Source organism: Mus pahari, chromosome 3, assembly GCF_900095145.1.
Source record: "Mus pahari chromosome 3, PAHARI_EIJ_v1.1, whole genome shotgun sequence".
In the NCBI taxonomy this organism is placed as follows: Eukaryota; Metazoa; Chordata; class Mammalia; order Rodentia; family Muridae; genus Mus; species Mus pahari.
In genome coordinates, this window is record NC_034592.1 from 22,793,190 (window position 1) to 22,814,459 (window position 21,270).

Consider the following 21,270-nt stretch of genomic DNA (forward strand, 5'->3'; position numbering starts at 1 on the left):
ACCTGCCATCTTCCTAGGCCTACGAGGGCTTGGATGGGGTCCCTCCATCAACATGGTCAATAGGGCTAGAGAGTTGTTCTGGCACCAGTTGCCCACAGTCCTTGCTTTCTACACAGCTGTCTTATGCTAGGGCCATTTTCCTTTTCTGCTGCTGTGTTTGTTGGTTGGTTGGTGTTTTTGAGATAGTGTCTCAGATAGCCCAGACTGACTCCCACCTAACTGTGTAGCCTGGGAGGACCTTGAATGTGTTGATTTTCCTCCTAAATATTGGGATGACAGGTGTTTGACATCATGTCTGGTTTGTATATACTGGGCTTCCAACACAAGTCATAGAGAATGTTGGATAAGCACTCCACAGTTGGGCTAAATCCCTATTCTCAAGAAAGATTTTTTTTTTTAATTCTCTTTTTTCTCCCTTTTTTTTTAAAATTGGAAAACCAATGTAACAAACTCACATTCATTGAAAATGAACTCGGTAACTAAGCCTCTGTAGGCTCTGGCCCCAGCCAGCACCAGAGTCTCTGCTTGGTTTGATACCAGTTGCTTAAGCCCCAGAAAGGACAACTGTAAGAAACTAAAATCAACCTCTGGGCCCCTTTCGTGCACTGCAGCCCCTCCACACCCTTAAATTGACACGCAGCAAACACACGCGAGATTAGCAGGCTGGTTCTAAGCCAAAGGCAAGAAAAGCAAGGCTTCTGGAATAATAAGGAGTCACTGACCTACTCAAAATCCCACATTGACAAAGGAAGACAGAAGGAAAATCACCTCGCTGGCCCACCCACTTCCCTCCCGAAACCTACCCCAGACAGCAGCCTCACAACACTGACATTCTGAGACACCAAGGGCACTGCCAGCCCCCGAGCAATTGATTACTGCAAAAGGTCCAGAGGTGGAAGTGGGAGGGCTTGTCGCACTACCAGCTCAGCATTAGCCAGCCAGGCTGCTGTCCTCCACCTGAGCCTGAGGAATGAGGACATGTTTGCAGTCCCTCTCTCCTCCAGAACATCTGCAGCTGAAAACCAGTCCTGCTCCCAGAGAGAAATTGGCTCCAGGTCCTTTTCCCACAGCCTGGAAGAAAGATCACTTGTGAGGCTTGGGACAGCAACACCAACTTCTTGGCTTCAAAAAAAAAAAAAAAATCGAGCCAGGCATGGGCATGCCTTGAATCCCAGCACTCGGGAGGCAGAGGCAGGCAGATTTCTGAGTTCGAGGCCAGCCTGGTCTACAGAGTGAGTTCCAGGACAGCCAAGGCTACACAGAGAAACCCTGTCTCGAAAAAGCAAAAAAAAAAAAAAAAAAACTCTTGAGGTGCCGCATCTGCCAGACATCAATGGCCACAAGGATGAGAGTCTGCAGGATGGACGACCATAGCGCTCGCTGGTTGGTGCTGGTTTGTCTGAAACACTCCTCTCGCCACCGCTGGTAGTTCTGCTCCTTCTGGATCTGCTCTACTTGCTCCACCAGCCGTCAAACTCTCAGCTGCAGCTCACTCAGCTTGTCTTTGGCAGCAATTTCTGCACAGTCGTTCGCGTGTTCGCCCACTTGGAAGTCAAGGTGATCTCTCAGCATCGCTCCTGCAAAGAGGGAGAACTTGGTGGAATTGGGGTGAAGACGGAGCTGGTGCTCACCAGGGGTGCTGAGGTGAATGTGAACCTGCCCTCAGAGCCATACTGCAGGGCCAGGATGACCTTGTCCTTGGGGTCTTTTACCTCCATGAACATGCCAAGCCCAGGGGTGGCTGGCCGGCACTCCTCCCGCTGTTTGTCATACAGCTGCGTCCAGTAATTTCCTAGAGAACTTTTTTATTCTTCTAAAAATGATTAGTGTGGGTATGGAAACAATATGGTCTGCACCCTCACTGGGCCGGGTCCTGTGGGAAGTAAGTAAGTAGGTGGTGGAGTGAAGAGAGAAAAAGAATCGAGCAAATAGGTGCTGGGGAAGGAGAGGGCAAGAGGCCATTTGTGCACTATGAAGAGAGGCAGAACTGGAGACAGGAATGCCATTGCTGTTCTTGCTCCTTGGGAAATGGTGAATTACACTGTCCATCAGTAGAGCCAGTGACAAACGCAAGAACCAGTGGCCTATGTCTTTGTCCTTTGAGAAAGTCAACCACCATGTGACTCCCCAGAGCTGCTTACTAGCCCAGGGAGAAGAGCAGGACCTGCAGAGTGGAGACCACAGCTGTATCAGCATGTCCTGCTGTGTTTAATTTTCATTGTTGACCTATCTGCTTATCTCTCTAGTTTATTGTAATGGAGGTTCCACGACGAGATGGGATGACTCCATGTTGAATTACAGTTTTTCTGTGCTGTGTTTGGCCATGTATTTGGCCAATGTATTTATTTCCTTTGCAATCTTAGGGTTGGACAGACATTGGAAGACACCCAGAGACTCTGCCCACTGTGTGGCCTGCAGCTCAAGCCACTACAATATGCGAATATGGTGGACAGATTGGAGAGGAAGAGAAGAGGGACAATTTGAGCACTGTGAAGAGAGGCAGATATGGAGACTTGAGGGTAGAGAGGAACATCATTTGTGAGTAGCCTGTGATGCCACCTGAGGCCATGGTGAGGTTGTGGCCTTGCTGCTGCTGCTGCTACTGAAGGCCATGGCTGGGTCTGTGACCATGCAGCAGCAGGGGTCTGCATCGATCCAAATTACTACCAAAGGCCATGCAGACCTTGGTCCCTGGTCTGGGATGCCACCTGGGACCTTGTTAATATACAAGGGCTGGGTAGAGCTGACCCCACCCCTTACTGGCTGCAGCATTTGGGAGAACAGTGTGCTGCTGGGAAACACAGTAGAGCTGGCCCCTGTGGTGGGAGTGTGGGAGAGCTGGTGGGCTGACCAACGCAGCTACCACCCAGGCCCAGATTCAGGGCTCTGAGTTGGCCCACCCCAGCATCTACCCCATCTATGAACTGCTGGAACTCACAAAGGGGCCTGTCCTCAGATGTGGCCTAAAGGCCACATATAGTCTAAGCATAAATGGACTAGAATATCCACTGAGCCTTGTCCTGCTGCTGATTGGCCCAGAGTGAGTAAGCTACAGACCCCCCCTCCCACTTTGCTAATAGCTTTTTGGTTATGAGAAAGGAATGGGGCTTTTGGTAAATAAAGAGCTGGCTGCTTGAGCTGGGGGCCTGGCATGGAGGCCTAGTGGAATCAGATGGGTGGCTAAGAGACTGTCCCAGCAAACAGGTCAACAGTAGCCTTGTACTACACAGACATCTCCGTGTCTTTATTATTAAACCCCAAGCAGGACCTTGCTAAAGCTCCCCCAATAGACAGGTTGTGTTTCCCCACAAGTTTGGCTCTTTCTCCCCATTCACAGAGCCCTTGGGCTCCCCAGAGGTCTTCTCACTCCTGGGGGAGCAAGTCACAGCCTGTCAGGATCTGAGAGTGGCAGACACCTGAGCAAATAAAGCCTCAGATTCTAGCAGGGCCACCTCCTGCTCTGCTCCACTTTTTCTAGCTGGGAGCTTGGAACAAGTGCCCTTCATAGGCTCACTGTTCTGCTGGGTGTGGTGGTACAGCCTACAGTTCCTCTAGGGAGCTGGAGAGAGGACGATCAGGAGAACAAGGCCAGCCTTGGCTATATAGTGAGTTTGAGGATAGCCTGGGCTACATGAGACCTTGTCTGACCAGAAAAAAAAAAAAAAAAAGAAGAAGAAGAAGAAGAAGAAGAAGAAGAAGAAGAAGAAGAAGAAGAAGAAGAAGAAGAAGAAGAAGAAGAAGAAGAAGAAAGAAAAGAAAAGAAAAGGCAAAGCTGAGTGTCTTTATTTGCTGTACTGGTTACTTTTTGTCAACTTGACAAAACCTAAAGTCACTTAAGACGAGGAATCTTCATTGGATCGGCTTGTGCAGCAGTGTTTGGAGTCAGGATCTCACTGTATAGCCCTGGCTGTTCTGGAGCTCGCTGTAAACCAGGCTGTCCTCGAACTTTCAGAGATCCACCCACCTCTGCCTCCCAAGTGTTGGGCTTTAAAGGCATTCTATACCTCCATCTGGCTTCTCTTTTGAACATTTTCTAATTGGCGTAGGAGGACCCAGTCTACTCCAGCTGTGTCATCCCTAGGCAAGCGGGCCTGGGCTGTTTCAAAGGAATTGAGCCAGCCAAGAGAAGTAAGCCAGTAGGCAGCAGTCCTCTGTGCTTGGTTTTGGCTTTGAGCTCCAGTCTTGAATTCCTGCCTTGACTTCCCTCCAGGATGAACTGTAACGTGTAAGATGAAGTGAATTCTTTCCTCTGAAAATTGCTTCTGGACAGTGTTTTATCACCGCTGCAAAACAGCAATGAGGCTGTCTAGGTAGCCAGGGAGGAACCTGGAGAGGAGCCATGGGCCCTCAGGAAGGTACAATGCCCGATGGTCCGCACCTCTGATTGGACTATGGGTGATGACCAATGTCTCACACCCAGGAACCTGGCCTTGACTTTCTCACACAGGAAGATGTGTGTCAGCCTTAACTTAAAGGTTACAGTAGGGGCTAGTCTCTCCCCTGCTGCCCATTGCCTAAGACAGAACTGGACTGTTTCCTGAATCTTGATTATTTCTGGAAGATCTTGGAGATTTCGTCTTGCTATATAGCCTCAGACCTACTGGTGTGTCACCTACTGGTGATCCTCCTGCCTCTGTTTCCTGAATGCCAGGATCACAGGAGTGTGTTAGCACTCCCAACGATGGCTTTTTCTCCTTCCAGGAATATGGGAGTCCTACTAAATGCTAGACTCTAGAACTAGTGCCACCCTTTTCTGACCCAGTTTCACAGGTATGCTTGTGTCCTGGCATGGGATGGAGTGACAGTGGCCCTATGCTGTGTTTTCCATACATGCCTGAGCATTAGTAGCAGATGAATTTGATGGGTGCGGACAGGTTTTGGGGTGTGTGGCTGCAGGCTGAGTGTTCAGGACAGGGTGTTGCTTGTAATTACAAGCTTGCCTTCAAGAGTAGACCTTGGCTCACTTCTGGATGCATGCATGGTGCATGCTTGTGTGTGTGTGTGTGTGTGTGTGTGTGTGTTGCCTCTGAGCTTGCATGCACAGGGAACAAGCAGGCTATGGATTTGTTCCCCCCCCCCCCCCCGCTGAATAGAGAAACCTCTCTCTCATCATGTGCCCTCGGGGCTCCAGTGGTCTAGCAGCTGCCTCACTCCTCCTGTTGTTTCTGCTTCCTTTCTGGGACCCATAGGAGCATGGCCTCAAGAGATTAACCAAAGCTTGTCGGCCTCCTCCTGTTGTTGGGAGTCTTGGAGGTGGGTGGGGACAGACTACAGTTCCAAGGAAGGGTCTCAGTCTCTCTCTGTCACCATTTTGAAAAGTTGCTCCAGTTCGGTTAAATGGTGACAATCCCCACCCACCCACCCACCCACCCCACCCCCACCCCCGACCAAAGCACACTGGTTAGCCTTGTAGACTTATTTTCCTAGATTCCTGTCAGTGGCTCACTGCAGAACCGCTGATAATGGCTAGCCATAGGAAACATCTGTCAATCACCGACATTCCTTCCTCACTACTCACCCCTTCTTTGGTCACTACTAACAACATCCAATGTCTGGCCAAAAAAGGGAAAGTTCGACCTCCTCTCTGGCCCTCTAACTACCCCAACTGTGGATGGGATGGTCCACAGATTCTTACAGATTCCCTAGCAAGGTCTCTCCCCAATCAGGGCCTACACTGCCTTAAATCTTTGTCTTAAGTCTGTTGTCCTTTCTTTTTGAGGACAAACCACTCCCATATCCCAGGTCTCTAGCTGAATAGCAGGGCATGGCCACTCCCTGGCCTGTCGAGCTTGGAGGAATGTATCGGGTGGAAAGAGACCCTGAGGCAGACCACACAGGTTGGGAATCCGTGTCCTTGTGCCACGTCCACTCCCCCAGTACCCCTCTCCTACTGCCCCCTCCTCTGCCCCCACTTCCCCACTCCCCATACCCCCAACCCCCAACTCTCCACCCCCACAGACAAGGAGGCTTTGAGGAGTCACTAAATGACTCCTTCACCAAGATGGAAGCTTTCTGTAAGTAAGGCAAGCCACAGCTAAGGTCTTGCACATTTGTACTGGATGCTGCCGAGGCCCTATCTGGGTTGATCACCATGGTGACTGGCTCACTTGTTGCCAGGCTTCAGGAGTATTACCTTCTAAAGTCACATCTTTCTACCCGCTGAATCCATCCTACCCTACCCCAACCCCTTTTGTGAGCTTGAGCCTTAATATACAGCCAGGCTAGCCCTTGAACTCACTATCTCCCAGAGTACTAGAATTACAGGCACGTGCCACCGTTCTCCATTCAAATACTCTTAGGCTGGCAAAGCAGCTCAACAATTAAGAGCACCAACTACCAAGCCCGCCAACCCATAACTGCAGAAGGAGAAACTGAGTCTTACAGGTGGTCCTCTGGCTTCCACATGCATGCCATGACACATACCAATGTGTGTGCTGGAGAGTGTGTGTAAACACACACACACACACATACATATATATGTTTTTAAGTTTATTTTATCTTGAGGCAGGATCTCACTACATAGCCCTGACTGGCCTGATACTCACAGAGAGCCACCTGCCTCTGCCTTCTAAATTCTGGGATTAAAGGTGTGGGCCAGCTTTAAAAAAAAAAATTTTTTTTAACTAAATATTCTTAATTATTCACTCTGTAAAGACAGGAAGAGGAAGACTGATGGAAGAGAATAAACATCAAGAGTTAGCCTTAGGGATTTCAGAATGCAATCCTGCATGGTGTTGAAAGGCAGGCTGCAGGTACCTGAAGAGCTAGTGAGGAAATGTAGAACCATTTGAAAGGACAGAGGAGCCCTCGCTGGGGACCTGACAACTGAACTGGCCTCTGAAGGATATGGAAAGTATCACAAAGGGGATAGGAGAGGGAGAGGGACAGGGAGAAGGAGAGAGAGAGGGACAGGGAGAGGGAGAGAGAGAGGGACAGGGAGAGGGAGAGGGAGACAGAGAGGGAGAGGGAGACGGAGACGGAGACGGAGACGGAGACGGAGACGGAGACGGAGACGGAGACATTGGAAAAAGCAGAACAGCACCTAAGAAGGTCTGTGGCAGGCAGCAATGGAGAATGTGGGTGTGCAGAGCTGACTGTCAGGAGCCATAATGGGACAAGCTAATAACTAGTAGGTGATCATCCTGAAGTGGCCTGCCTCGGATTATTATATAATCTGTGACAGGTGAGCCCTCATTAAGCAAGGCTATGAGGGAGTCATTTTAAGAAAGATTCCTGCTATTAATATGCTTTTCCTGTTATTATTAAACATATATAACAATCAATAATTAGGAGCACACCCCCTTTGAAACAGATCTCTGCAGATCCATGAAGATGCTATATATACCTTGTAGTGATGCTATATAGACAAATAGATGACTTAAGTCTTAATGATGAGCCTATGAGAATTCCTAAAATTATATCTGCGATTATTAAGCTCTGTTATAATGGGACTGCTATTAGGTCCTTTTCTGTTTTTTTTTTTTTTTTTTGGTTGTTTGTTTTTTGTTTTTGTTTTTTTATTTTCGAGACAGGGTTTCTCTGTGTAGCCCTGGCTGTCCTGGAACTCACTCTGTAGACCAGGCTGGCCTCAAACTCAGAAATCCGCCTGCCTCTGCCTCCCGAGTGCTGGGATTAAAGGCGTGCGCCACCACGCCCGGCCCTATTAGGTCCTTTTCTGATCGTCAAAGCTGCAGTGAGAACTCTGTCAGTCTCCCATGTGCCACCAGTTAATTGCTCTTAGATGGTAACTAGACTTCTCCTACTCAGAGCACATTCTAAGAGGTTGTAAAACAATTAACCAAAGATCATTAAAAAGCAACTAACGATTTATTGTAGGTGCTAGAACAGAAGATAAAATACCAACTGGGTTTATCTATACAAAACTTTACTAATAAGTTAGTTATGGTTTTAAACCTTCAGTGAACCTGTGGAGCTCAGACAGGTGATGGATGTTTAGCCAGATAATTGCTCCTAGTAGATACGCATGTAAACATGTGCCGTTGTAAACTTCTATTTCAATTTATGATTTGACTTTTTGTGTGAGCCTGTGATGAACTTTGTAACATGTGATCATGTATTCTGAAAGATGTATAAGTACTGAGGACAAAGAGAAGCTTGAAAATCATCAATAGAGCTAAGATCAATAGAGGAAACTTTTTTTGCCTTTCCCCACTTGGACTAGATTCTTTTCCCTTTCCCCACTTAGAGAATTTTCCCCTTTTATCCACTTAGGATCTTTCTGCTTTTCTGCTTAGATAGCTTTCATAGGAAATTTTTTACAACTTGGTAGTAAACTCTACAATCACTTATCTAAGTGGCTTCTCTTCCTGCGACTTCCGACTAGCAGGCTGAAAGTTAGAGCCCAGCAGTTCCTGCTGAGACAGAACAAAGGCTATTTACTTAATCCTTTGCGGCTTGAAGGAGAGGTGCTAGGTGCCAGAAACAGCAGTCTCTGGCCTCAGAGGATACAGACTGCAGGTCAGCTGCAATAGCATAGTAACTTAGGCTTAGATAAGTAAACTTTATTATACAGCAACCCTAAATATCTCGACAAAGTCCTACCCGCTGCCTAAGCTCTTCCCCTGACGCTGCCTCAAGAAGAATCAACAAGAAAGAAGAACATCCCACGCCGGGGCTGTCCCCTACCCCCCAGGCAGCTGACAAGAAAGTCAGGCAGCTGGGAAGTTAAAGGAGAAAGGTCAGGAGCCCAAATGTGCCATGTGCCCCAGCACCCTAGACAGGGAAGGCCTGAGAGGGGATCGGAAGTTTCCTGTTTATTCCTGGTACCAAGTCTTGTGATGAAGTGACTGCTCCCCACACACACACACACACACCCGTTGTGACATTCCCTGACTCCTAGCATTCTTGGGCTTGTCCTAGCAGGTGCTTTGTGTACCCCTCCATGCCAGGTGACTCACAAAGACACGCCCAAGGGTGATTGCTGACTCTGCAAACCTCACCGCCCTGGGTCTCATTCACAGCATGTGCTGGCTGATTCTTTTAACAATTAGTTTACTAATGAAGTAATGTATGCATGTGTGCTCTCCAGAGGTGCGCCACGACACACAACAGTCTGAGAAGAGCTTGCGAGAGTCAGTTCTCTCCCACCTGGTACCTTGGGCTTGGTGGCAGTTGCCGTCCCTTTATGTGCTAGGTCATTTTTCCAGTTCCATGATGGGAAATCTCGATTGTCAATTTGACCTAATTTAGAATCAACATGGAAACACACTTCTGAGCGTATCCAGAAAGGTTTACAGAAAGGAACGAACCACCCTGAGCGTGAGAGACACCGCCCTATAGACTAGGATCTCGGACTGAATTCAGAGGAGGGAAGGAGCCGAACCCCAGCATCCATCTCTGACTCCTGTAGAGTCAGTGTGACCAGTGTGTCCTTGAGCTCCTGACACTGTAACCTCCTCACTATGTCAAAGCCTTCCTTAAGTCGCTTCTTGACAGGTGGGGCTGGAGAGGTGGCTTGGTGGCTAAGAGCCCTGGATGCTCTTCCAGAGGACCTGGGTTCAGTTCCCAGCAACCACATGGTGCTCACAACTATTTGTAATTCCAGTTTTGGGGAGAATCCAACAGCCTCTTCTGACCTCTGTGGGTACCAGGGACACAAGTGGTGCCCAGACATTTGTGCAGGCAAAACACCCCTACATATAAAATAAATTTAAAAAAAGAAAGAGAAGTTAAACACCAGGAAGGTGACCCGGTAGCTCAGGGGACAGGAAAGTACATTTGCAGCAGTCAGAGGAGCCCATGTAAGAAGCCTCTCTAGCCCCACGTGCCATCTGTACAAGTTCTCACACTTGAGAAGTGGACCCACAGTGTGCTGATTGAGGATGTGATGTCCACATCTTAATGCCCAGTCCCAAGACTGTGTTAGGGCACATGCCAAGGGGGAATTGAGGCCCTGTGCAATGAAGGTTCTACTTAACTAACTTTAAACCAAAACTGTAGAACTGGGGTGTAGCCCAGTGGCAGAGCACTTCCCTGGTGTGTGCAAGGCTGGGAGTCTAGTGCCACCATCATAAATAATACTAACAATGAATAAAACAAACTTCAAACTTCTGGGTTACTCGGATGAAATGAACTGTACAAGGCGTTTTAAACTATATAAGTATATAAAGTATATAAGGTAGTATATAAGTGTGTAAGTGTCCATGTAACAGTCTGAAATGTCAGTGACTTTGGAAGGTCACTTTGGAAGGACATGGTGGTAATGTAGGACCCCCCAAAGTCACGGGAGTCAGGATTTCCCAGGAACCATGAGAGGCCTTCTTGTTGTAAAAGCATGAGGTAGTTTAATGGCGGAGCTCCGGGCCAGCACGTACCTCACGCAGGAGGCAGAGGTGCCGACCTCGTGGCCTGGAAGCTAGGGGTTTTTATAGGGGGGGTGGGGGGCTAGCAAGAATTGGCGAGGTTACCTGTGATTGGCTCATTTAAACGTACACATTTGCAGGATGGTACGTGCAAAGGCAGGAATGCTAGGAGACCTGAGGGGCGGGTCAGCGGAACATTTGGTTCAGTCCCAGGAATGTTCCAACAATGGCCTGCCTGGGCGTGCCCAGGCTTGTTTCACTGTGCTCTCCGCCTCAGGCTTCCAAGCTTACAAACAACTATTTCTCTGGACATAAGTTGCATGAATCCCAGGCCTTACATTTCATTTCTCTACAGTAACCCCATATACAGTAGACCTTAGCGGAAAGCCACTGAGGTATGTTCAGACCAGGAGATAACAAGTCGAAGTCTGTTGTAGCTGCTAAACCCCAGGTCTTCAGTGTATTATGACCCCGACTATGGACCTATCAGAGCAGCCCAACTGGACTGAGTCCGGGTAGGCCCAAGGCAGAGTCTTTCAAAGCAGCAGAGGGAGGTGGAAGAGTCTGTTCGAGAAGGAAGCAGGGGTTGGCATGATGCAAAGCCGGGAATCCTTTAGTGACTCCTGGATCCAAGGACAGAAGGAGGCCATAGACTAGGGATGCCGGCAGCTCCTAGAAGCCAGAGAGAACAAAGAAACACACTGTCCCTAGAACTAAAAAGAACACACCTCTGTGACAACTGACTGAACCAGAAGGTAACACACGAGCAAGTCTTAGGCACTACCTATTTGTTGCCTGTTTGCTAACACAGGAAAGTGTAGACTCCAGGCAGGAAGGGGCTGCCTGCATCTTACATCTGCTCATCCTGTCACTAGGTAGGCCATGTGGCTCGTGAGGAATCATGAAGGCCTTCTGTGTGGTCACTGTGTCTGCCCTGTCCTCTGCTGTAAGGGTGCTGTCTCTGTGTTTCACACTCCTCCTCCCCATAACCTTCAAGAAGCCAGTGCCGGACTGGTGAGATGGCTCAGTGGGTAAGAGCACCCGACTGCTCTTCTGAAGGTCTGGAGTTCAAACCCCAGCAACCACATGGTGGCTCATAAGCATCTGTAACAAGATCTGACTCCCTCTTCTGGAATGTCTGAAGACAGCTACAGTGTACTTACATATAATAAATAAATAAATCTTGAAAGAAGAAGAAGAAGAAGAAGAAGAAGAAGAAGAAGAAGAAGAAGAAGAAGAAGAAGAAGAAGAAGAAGAAGAAGAAGAAGAAGAAGCAGCCAGTGCCTGTCTTGGTTGCCTCTGTGTCCCTAGGATCCTCAGATTCCACAAATCTGTACTTAGTAGCTGGTAGGGACAGTGTCCTAAGACAGGACACCATGCAGCTCGGGAAGTGACTGTGTTCATTCCAAGTTACCCTGGGGGTACCCTCAAAACCAGAGTTCCTATTCCCATCGCCTGTCTCTACCTGGGTAGGAGCCTGGCTGGCTGTGTAGCTCAGTGGTCCTCAGAAACACTATCCCATGGCTGTTCATGTGCCATCATGGCTGGAGAGAGAGAAGAGAGCTAGGCTGGCTGTAGGACAGTCACCTTCACATTCCTCTGAGCACCTACTGCATGCAGGCTCTGGCTGGACCGGTCACATTGGTCACATTCTTCAATGATTCTTCAAAACACCCTGAAACAGATCATGCTGGAGGAGGGGGTGGGGTGGATATTTTATGGTTCCATTTACATGAGGTGCTTGGGAAAGACAGGAAGCATGGAGGTGGGTGGAGGGGACAGAGGGAGGAGTGAGCAGAGGGTTGGTGTTTGGAGACGCAGTGTTTGTGTTTGGGAAATTGAGGAAGTTCCCCTGGAGATGGATGGAGGCGACAACTGATGCAGCAAGTTTGTGGAACTGAATGGTCAAAGCCAGTCTGGGGTTAGACATACTGTATTCTTTAAGGATTATTTAAATTAGCACCTATTTATTTAGCACGTGTACATGTGTGGAGGTCAAGGACCAGCTTTTGAGAGTCGGTTCACTTCTTCTATCACGAACGTTCTGGGGATGCAACTCAGGCCATTAGGTTATAAACTATACTTTTACCTGCTGAGCCATCTCGTCAGCCCCATCCCCCAATTTTAAGCACCCTCAATTGGTATGACTTGAATGCAAATGTCCCCCAGAGATTCTGAGTCCCTGGCTGGTGGTACTATTTTGGAAGTGGGTGAGGCTGGAGTGGCGGAAGGAGGCTTGCCTCTGCTCCCCCAAACCCTGGATTAAAGGCAAGCACTACCACATCTGGCAGAAAACAAGGTTCTCAGCCCTTTAAACCAGTGCTGCTTCATTTCCTTTCCAGATGAAGGAACAATGGCTCAGAAGGTGAGCTTATTCCCCAGCACCTCAAAGCAGAGAGCAACAGAACTGGGATTCGAACCCCAAATCCAGATTAATTTCTCTGTTCCCCCAGGCACCACAGAAGTAAGGCAGAAGTGGGGTTTAGGGTAGGGGACAAGGGACATGAGGTAGAGGCTTGGCTCTGGGTCCTGGGCAGGCTGTCAGCGGAGCAGGGACCACACATTTCACCCCAGTCCCAAACCCAGATTGCCTGCTTCTCTGTGTTCCCCTTGACAACTCTTGCCTTCTATGATGACTTTGAAGCAGTTGGCCCAAGAGAGCAGTAAAGGAGGGAGGAGGAACTGTGGACATCCACTGTTCCCCATGGCAACAGTAACTAGCTAGCATCCCTAGCAATCTTGCTATCCAGAGGCATGGGACAAGCCAGCGCTCACTGGGGGCACCCAATAGACTCACAGAGGTTTTCAGAATTAGCATCTTTCATAACCTGATCCTGCCTGGATCTTCACCCTCCTCCCGACTGGGATGCCCCCGAGGACAGGGATGGCACAGAGAGAAGAGAAGGGTTGCCGTGTGACAGGCAGGACCTGCCTCTACCTGAGGAGAGCCCAGAACGCAGGAGAGGTGTGTCGCTTGTTTTCTGTCAACTTGACACAACCTAGAGTCATCGAGGACGTGGGCACCTCAACTGAGAAAGTATCCCCAGCAGACAAGGCTGTGGGGCATTTTCTTGATTAATGACTGGCATGTGTGGGTCCATTTCAGGGGTCCTGGATGCTATAAGAAGACAGGCTGAGCAAGTCATGGGGAGCAAGCCAGTAAGCAGCATTCCTCTAAGGCCTCTGCTTCAGCTCCTGTCTCCAGGTTCCTGCCTTGAGTTTCTTCTGCCTTGCTCGTTGTACAATTATCGACTGTGGTTGGATCCCATAAGCCAAACGAACCCTTGACACCCTGTGTCGCTTTTGGTCCCGGTGTTTACAAACACTAGAAATGCAGGTAGGTCAACAGATATCTAGAGAGCAGACCTAATGGTCACGTGCAAAGCAGGAAACAGAAGCCTTGGAAGGCATGTGACCTCTGCTGGCGACTCTCACTGTCAGCGTGAAGAACAGAGAACCCGGTACGACAGTTTTCTGTGACCGTGTCACAGATTGATTACTCAAGGCTGAGTGGCTTAAAACCACGAGCATAAGATCTCCGTTGCCAGGGTCAGAAGACTGGGAAGTAGCTGAGTTCTCTGGCGACTCGGAAGGAGATGGAAAGGCCTGGGTCAAGGAAACATGTGTCATGTACATGAAGTCACAAGGCATTGTCACGAAAGGTGGCCACACATAGACCGCTAGGTTTAAGTCTTGATGCAACCACTTCTGCCTTAGCTGCCTGTGTGTTCTCCTTCCAACCCATCTCCTGCTCCCACATTGCTCCCTTGCTCCCAGCATTCCTGAGTTGTGCCACAGACAGACACCTCTGGTCGTTATTGTTCGGTCTTGGTTTTTTTTTTTTTTTTTTTGTCTTGAACCGTGCACACACAGCATATCATGTTGGATGTCTTCTGTAACTTTCCTTTCCCCTTGACATCCTGTCTCTGAAAATCAACTTCACCCTTGCATCTGGTTTCAGTTCCTCTGTCTTTACTGCTACACTAGTCACTGGTGAGAACCGGATATAGGTACAATAAATTGTAACGTATCCACTTGAGGTTTGCGTGTTATTTTTAGTATGCAAGTCAGAGAGGGCTGTCAGTAAGCTCTCCCTTTGCCTAGCAAGTGAGTGGTGCCCAGAATGGCTTTCTTTGAGTTTCCCCCCTCCCTCTCCCCTCCTTTCCCTATGGAAGGTAACAGACCTAAAGAAGTTGGCCATGGCTCTGCCCCAGCCCACACCCTCCCCCTCTGCCTTCTCAGAGCCTACATTTCTACGCTCAGCTCACCGCAGGAGTAAGACATACATCTCTACTACCCCATCGTGAACCCTGTATCCTAGCAGCTCTGGCTTGCTTGGGTGTCACTGCTGTCCCCACCAGGGATATGGAAAAGTCACTCTGGCAGCTACAGCTCATGTCAGAGGCTCCCACCCACTCCCACGAGGTCTCCAGCCGTAAGGCATATTATACGAGTCATCCTTGGGTCAGTCCTGCCTGCAGCTTCCTGACACAGCCAAGGATCTTGGCAAGTAGGAAGTGACTGATGCGGACCCGGCCTCACTGCTAGTGAACTAGCTGTCCCCTGAGCCTCCCTGAGGCTCTGTCACCAAGTTTTAGCATGTTGCTCTGTTACCTTCACTCACGGCCATTAGAGACCACCACAGAAGAAACTTCCCCCTTTGGGGTTTCCCCTCTGCCCAGCAGGAACTCTAACGGGCTAATGTGCTGACAGGACTCCCCCAGAGACCACCAGGACCAGGATGAGGACAAGTCCCAAGAGCAGCCATTCTGAGCACTGTCCAGCCCTGTAGCTGGGTCTGCTCCACGAGGTGGGGGTGGGGATCCCTGTCCCCTTTGAAAAAAACCTGAGTTCCTTGACATCCATCCTTTTGTGTTCCTATCTGCCACATGGCATGTATATCCGAACTTGGACTATAGACAGTGGTCCCCTTCAGGCTATCCCTCAGCCCTAGCTAAGGCAGTAGGTATACCAGAGCTGAATCTGGAGGAGAACATTGACTGAACATATTAAAAATGGGAGACAGGACCCCCCGGCATATAAAGGTGATGGTCTCTTGGTCCCCGTTTCCTGATTACCAGATATGTGTGTGTGTGTGTGTGTGGAGGTGGTAGAGGGGAGCTCACACTACAGCATGCATGCAGAGGTCAGAGGACAACTTCGTGGAGTCAATTCTCTTTCCACATTTACACGGTCCCAGGGATTGAATCAAAAATAACCAGGCTTGTTCAGCAGGCACTTTATCGGCTGAGTCATCTAACCCACCATTTTTATGCAACTGAAGGTAACATGAAAAAACAGCATTTGAAACTTTTATTAGTTTCTTATTGTTGGGTCCTGCCTGCCTCCACTGACAACTCCCTCTAAGCATTGTATTGCGCCCCTTACAGACACGCTAAGAGTTGCTTCCCCGGACGTCCCAGAACACAGCGTCCTCGGACCACCCACTGTCAATGCCCACTCATCGCCCGGACCAACCACCAATGTCGTCACGCAGAATTGGACCCGCCTTCTGGACACAGCTCCGCTGAGGATCGGACCGCGCACCATTGGGACATTGCGCCATTGGGACTGAGAGACACACTCAGCAGAGACAATGGGACATGTGGGAGAGGGTTGGGTTCTCCCGCGTGTAATTAATAAATAGTATTCTTTCTTGTAGCTCATCTCTATTTTCAGGAAGTTTAGCTCTGCAGTACGAACCCACCCCACGGTGTTTTCTGCCCAAGCAGACACGGCGCCGGTGTGCGTGACACAGATAAACATACATCTTATAAGCCCCAAGAGGTTTGCCCTCACCTGAAGAGAGCTGGGACATTTCCATGTCTATGTGACAGCAGTTTGTGTACTCAATCCTGAGAGGGGACACACAGAATGTTGTCACCCAGCTGAGGGAATGTTCTGTGTGAACCAATGAGTTTTATTGGGGTTACTTACAGGAATAAGGGTGAGGGGTTACTTACAGGAGCAGACATGACTCAAAGACAGCTGCATCATCAAAGCTCATCCTAGCACAGGTGACAGTTCACAAAAGCTAGAAACATGAAGCACACTGAACAGCCTGCAGATAACTCAACAAGTCAAAGTGTCCTTTCCAAGTAACTAATCTAAACCTGGTCTAGGCAGCTCAGTTTGTTTCTGCTTCTTCCAGGCAGCTGGTCTGGTCTCAGAGTCTTCTCAGCTCAGCTTCTGTGAGTCTGAGAGTAACTTTGAGCTTTTATATTTCATTCTGGCAGGGAGGGGCCTAGTGAATCTGGTTAGTTTCAGGGACTTCCTGGAGCTGTTTTGAGTTGTTATCGTCTTGTTTAAAGAGCGACCCTGCAGGACAGAGTGTTTCAATCTCAGAGGAAACGGATATGGACCGATGACTGCTCTCAGCCTTGGAGTCCTTTGTATGAGCAGAACTCCTGTGAGGCCCTTGGCATCATTTGGTTCAGACTAAACACACAGTGATGGGGATTGAGGATGTTAGAGGGCAAGGGTCATCTGGGACCTCACCATGACATTCCCCATTCCCCTGCTCTATAACCTTCAAGGACTCTCCCTTAGCTTAGTGGTAGGACATACCAGAGGCCCCTTTGTGATGTTCTGGGCCCCAGGCCTGGTCTATCTCTATAATGTCCTTAATTTGCATACCACTCAATTGTCCAACCCTTGTCACACGGGATACAGTGTTTAAGCTGGGATTCATTTGGAGAAGCAGAGTCATTCGGAATATAGAGAAAGAAGATGGATTGTAGCAAGCTGACCTAATACGGGATAGATGCTTGCCCAGCTGTACGGCAATCAATACCCAGAGCTTTGTGGCCAGCAGAATGGAGAGCTGGGAAGGAAATACACACAGGTGAGGAGACCAACAGCACCCGGCTGGAACCCGTTGACCCACAGGAAGTACTAGAAATGTCATCAAAGAAACAGTCTCAGGAGGTGAAGAAACCTTTGCAGACGATCGAGTGTGGCAAGAGCGGATGCAGAGGCAGCTTTCAGGTCATTCCTTGTGGCCAGGTGGACCGTGTCAGGATGCTTGGGTCGCTTCAGGGTCTTCTCTCTGTCCTAGTTTTCTGATTATAAATGCAGCCATTTAGCTTCCTCTTTGATGCTCTCGTGCAGATCCCTCTAATGGACAACCCTAGCCCAAAGGAGACTTCGGGGAAAAAAAATGAAGCGCTTTTTTGTTTTTTTAGTTTTTAAAATGTTTTTTTTTTTTTTCAGACAGGATTTCTCTGTGTAGCCCTGGTTGTTATGGAACTCGCTCTGTAGACCAGGCTAGCCTCAAACTCACAGAGATCCACCTGCCTCTGTGACCCAAGTGCTGGGGTTAAAAGTGTGCACCACCACACTGGGCAATGCAGCTCATTCAAGTTTGACCAGACACAGTTCTCCAGAGCTCTTCCTTTGATTCCACATTTCCCTCCTGAGCCGCGCTCTTCCGTACTTGCCACAGTGGCACTCAGCTGGCTCTTCACTCCCTAGTTGCCCAGAACCGTCAATCAGTACCTGCAGGTCTGTAACTCAGCACACTGTCTTCTAGGAAGCTCTCTAACATCCACCCTCTGCGAGGTCTGGGACTGCTGGGACACCATTGGGTGAACGCTGTGTCAGCTGGTGCCCTAAACACTTACCCTTTGAGGCAGATGTTGCTATGACCTGTATTTTGTAGATAAAGAGGTTAAAGCTCCTAGAGGCAAAAGTGCTCCAATATTGTGTCTCTGAGTTACTGAGAGGCAGACTCTAAACCCTGTGTGATCCAGAACCCAAATTCTTTTTTTTTTTTTTTTTGGTTTTTCGAGACAAGGTTTCTCCGTATAGCCCTGGCTGTCCTGGAACTCACTTTGTAGACCAGGCTGGCCTCGAACTCAAAAATCCGCCTGCCTCTGCCTCCCGAGTGCTGGGATTAAAGGCATGCGCCACCACGCCCGGCTCCAGAACCCAAATTCTTAACCACCTAGCAATTCTTTTTAAAATATCTTTTATTTATTTTTTGACATTTTCATATACATATGCATATGCATTTTGATCATAACCATCAAGGCTCCTCTCTTACTTCTCCCAGTTACCTCCTGATATGTCCATAAAATAATTCTTTTTTTTTTTTTAAATTACATTTATTTCTGAACTTGCTGTGTGGGTGCACACATACCCTGGCATGCACGTGGGGGTCAGAGGACAACTTGGGGAAATCATGCTCTCTTTCCAACATTCTAGGGATCAAATCTCGCTGTCAGGCTTGGTGGTGACCGCCGTTATCTGCTGAGCCATCTCCTGGGCCTGACCCGTCCAGTTCTTAAGTAGGAAATACAGAGCACAGTGGAAAAGATGAACAGCTATTAGATTGGCCAGGATGGGGCCTTCTTTTAGAAGGAGAAGTCTTCAGTTTTATTTATTTACTTATTAGATTTATTTTTCATTCATGAATATATTTGCATATCTGTGTATTGTGAGCATGAGTGCAAATACCTAAGGAAGCCAGGAGAAGGCTCTGGATCCTGTGGAGTCACAGACAGTTGTGAATGTTCCCACGTGGATGCTCAGAACTGAACTCCCGTCCTCTGCAACAGCAGCCAGTTCTCATAAACATTGAGCCACCTGTCCAGGCCCTCTTTCTATTTTTAAATGATTTCTTTCCTGTACCTCAGCTAGCTTCGAATCAGGCTAGCTTTGAACTCATGATCCTCCTGCCCCCATCTCTGTTATGCTGGGGTGACAGGGGTGTACCTCTTGGGATCTTTATCTTTAAAAGGCAGAACTGGGACATATCAGTCACCCCAGGAGAGAGTGCTCTGTGCACTGGGCAGCTGGAGAAGGCTAGAAGCCAGGGCAGGGTCCAAGGCCCACAGATCTCCAAGCACTGAACTTGTGCATGTGGAATTGGTTTTGTAATTGGCCTTGTTCTTCAGTTTGTCCCTCCTTAGGACCGGCCCTCTGTTATTTAGAGTCCTCCCTATATGGCTGTAGTGCTTGGAACGAAAATTCCCCTCCACCCCCATAGGCCCATAGGGAGTGGCACTATTAGGAAGAGTGGCCTTGTTGCAGGAAGAGTGTCACTGAGGGTTGGCTTTGAGGTTTCAGATGCTCAAGCCAAGCCCAGTGTCACTCTCTTCTTCCTTCTGCCTGTCAATAGTACTCTCAGGTACCACTCTAACACCATGTCTGCCTGCATGCCGCCATGTTTCCCACCATGACAATAACGGACTAAAACTCTGAACTGTAAGCCAATTGAATGTTTTTCTTTATAAGAGTTGCCATGATCATGGCGTCTCTGCATAGCAATAGAAACCCTAAGACAAAGGTCTACCATGAGTCTGGGACCAGAGCTCAAAGCTAAGACTCACAATTTTCTGGACGGAATGACAGACTTCTCTGGATGGTGCCCTATTGAGATGCCCTGGATACCCAAGCTAAACCAACAGAAATAGAACTCAGGTCTCCTAAAGGGATGGGAGGAAAGCCCAATTCAGCACTGCCTGCTCAGCCCTGGGGAGGGCTTTGTCCAGGACCACAGGTGACAGAGAAGAGGACAGTAGTTAGAATCAGGTCTCCAGGCTCTGGGTAGATGGGAGACTTGAGTGCCAAGCACAAGATCCACTTAAGGCAACTCGTGTCCTCTGATATACACCTTGTAAAACAGGGAAGGAGATGCCCAGGGTAAAATGAACATGAAACTCAGCAAGCATGCAGTTGCTTTCAAATCATCATACAGATGTCATTCCCTGGCTACAGCAAGGTGGCACTTTCTGGGGACAAGCCAGTGCCTCGATGAGCGGCTGTTTCATTCACTGACACTTTTCTCCTCTGGTGTCTGTTTCTTCCTGGGTAAACTGAGATCAGTCCCCCTGGAGCTACTGAGGATGTGAACAAAAGGCCAGAGTAAGTGATCTCTGGAACCCACCTCTTGCTGCAGCAGCTGGTAGCTGCTTTTAGGCATGATCAACACGGGGGGGGGGGGAGGGAGGCAGGCTCCTTGGCCAGGTGCCTCTCAGGCTGGGCATCTGTGTTGGAACAGAGGGAACACTCTGCTGGATGGGGGTGGGGGAGGTGGAAGAACTCTTGGATAGGAGTGAGAGGAAGGGGAGAGAGCGAGCAAAAGATGAGCTTGGCAGCAGAACCAGTAAGAAGGATTAAGCCACAAATTAGGGAGCTAAGATGAACAGAATCCTACCCAGGCAAGCTATGGGGAATAACCAAAAAGTGATCTGAAGTTGCCAAAAAAAGCCACACCTAAACAGGGCAGGTTGATGCTTGTCTGTAAGCCTAGCACTTGGAAGGTTGAGATCCGAGGATCAGTGCTTCAAGGCCAGGCCGGACTACATAAGAATATGCCTCCCCCTGCTCTGCCCCCCCTCTCTCTCTCCCTCTTCTTCTCCCTCCTCTCTTTCACACACACACACACACACACACACACACACACACACACACACACCCAGACTACATGAGACTATGTCCACCCCCACACATAGCCAGACTACGTAAGACCATGCCCCAACCCTCCTCCCCCAGCCATATCTATGTTCAAGCATGACTAATTAGAACTTTGTGACTGCAGAGAGCCTGAGTATTGCAGACTCAGAACCAAATTATCCTGAGCTGTCTTTAGTTTCCTTAATAGCTAGCTAGCTATTCACTATTCTCTTCTGCATCAGACCTAAAAATCATCCCGAGTCTGTCACATATCGGGATGTAGCTTCCACCAGTTCCTAAACAAGGATGTCATCAGATATCTAAAATCCACTTTACTACAGACCTCCAACCTGATGTTTTTGGCAATACATCTGAAAACTGCCCAGACACATGTCAGGAAGAGAAAACCAGGGATTTTCAAGAGCTGAGACACACACGCATGCACACACACACACACACACACACACACACACACCCCGAAGTTCATTCACTTCCTCTCCCTGAATCCATAGCCTGCTGCTCTCCCAGCATCCTTTGCAGGAGGCAACAA

The 21,270-nt window shown here is 48.8% G+C and overlaps 1 pseudogene; it reads right to left on the reverse strand.

Annotated features, from left to right (window-relative positions):
* Window positions 1-930: 930 nt before the first annotated feature.
* On the reverse strand, window positions 931-16,146 carry LOC110317545 (annotated as a pseudogene).
* Window positions 16,147-21,270: the final 5,124 nt, after the last annotated feature.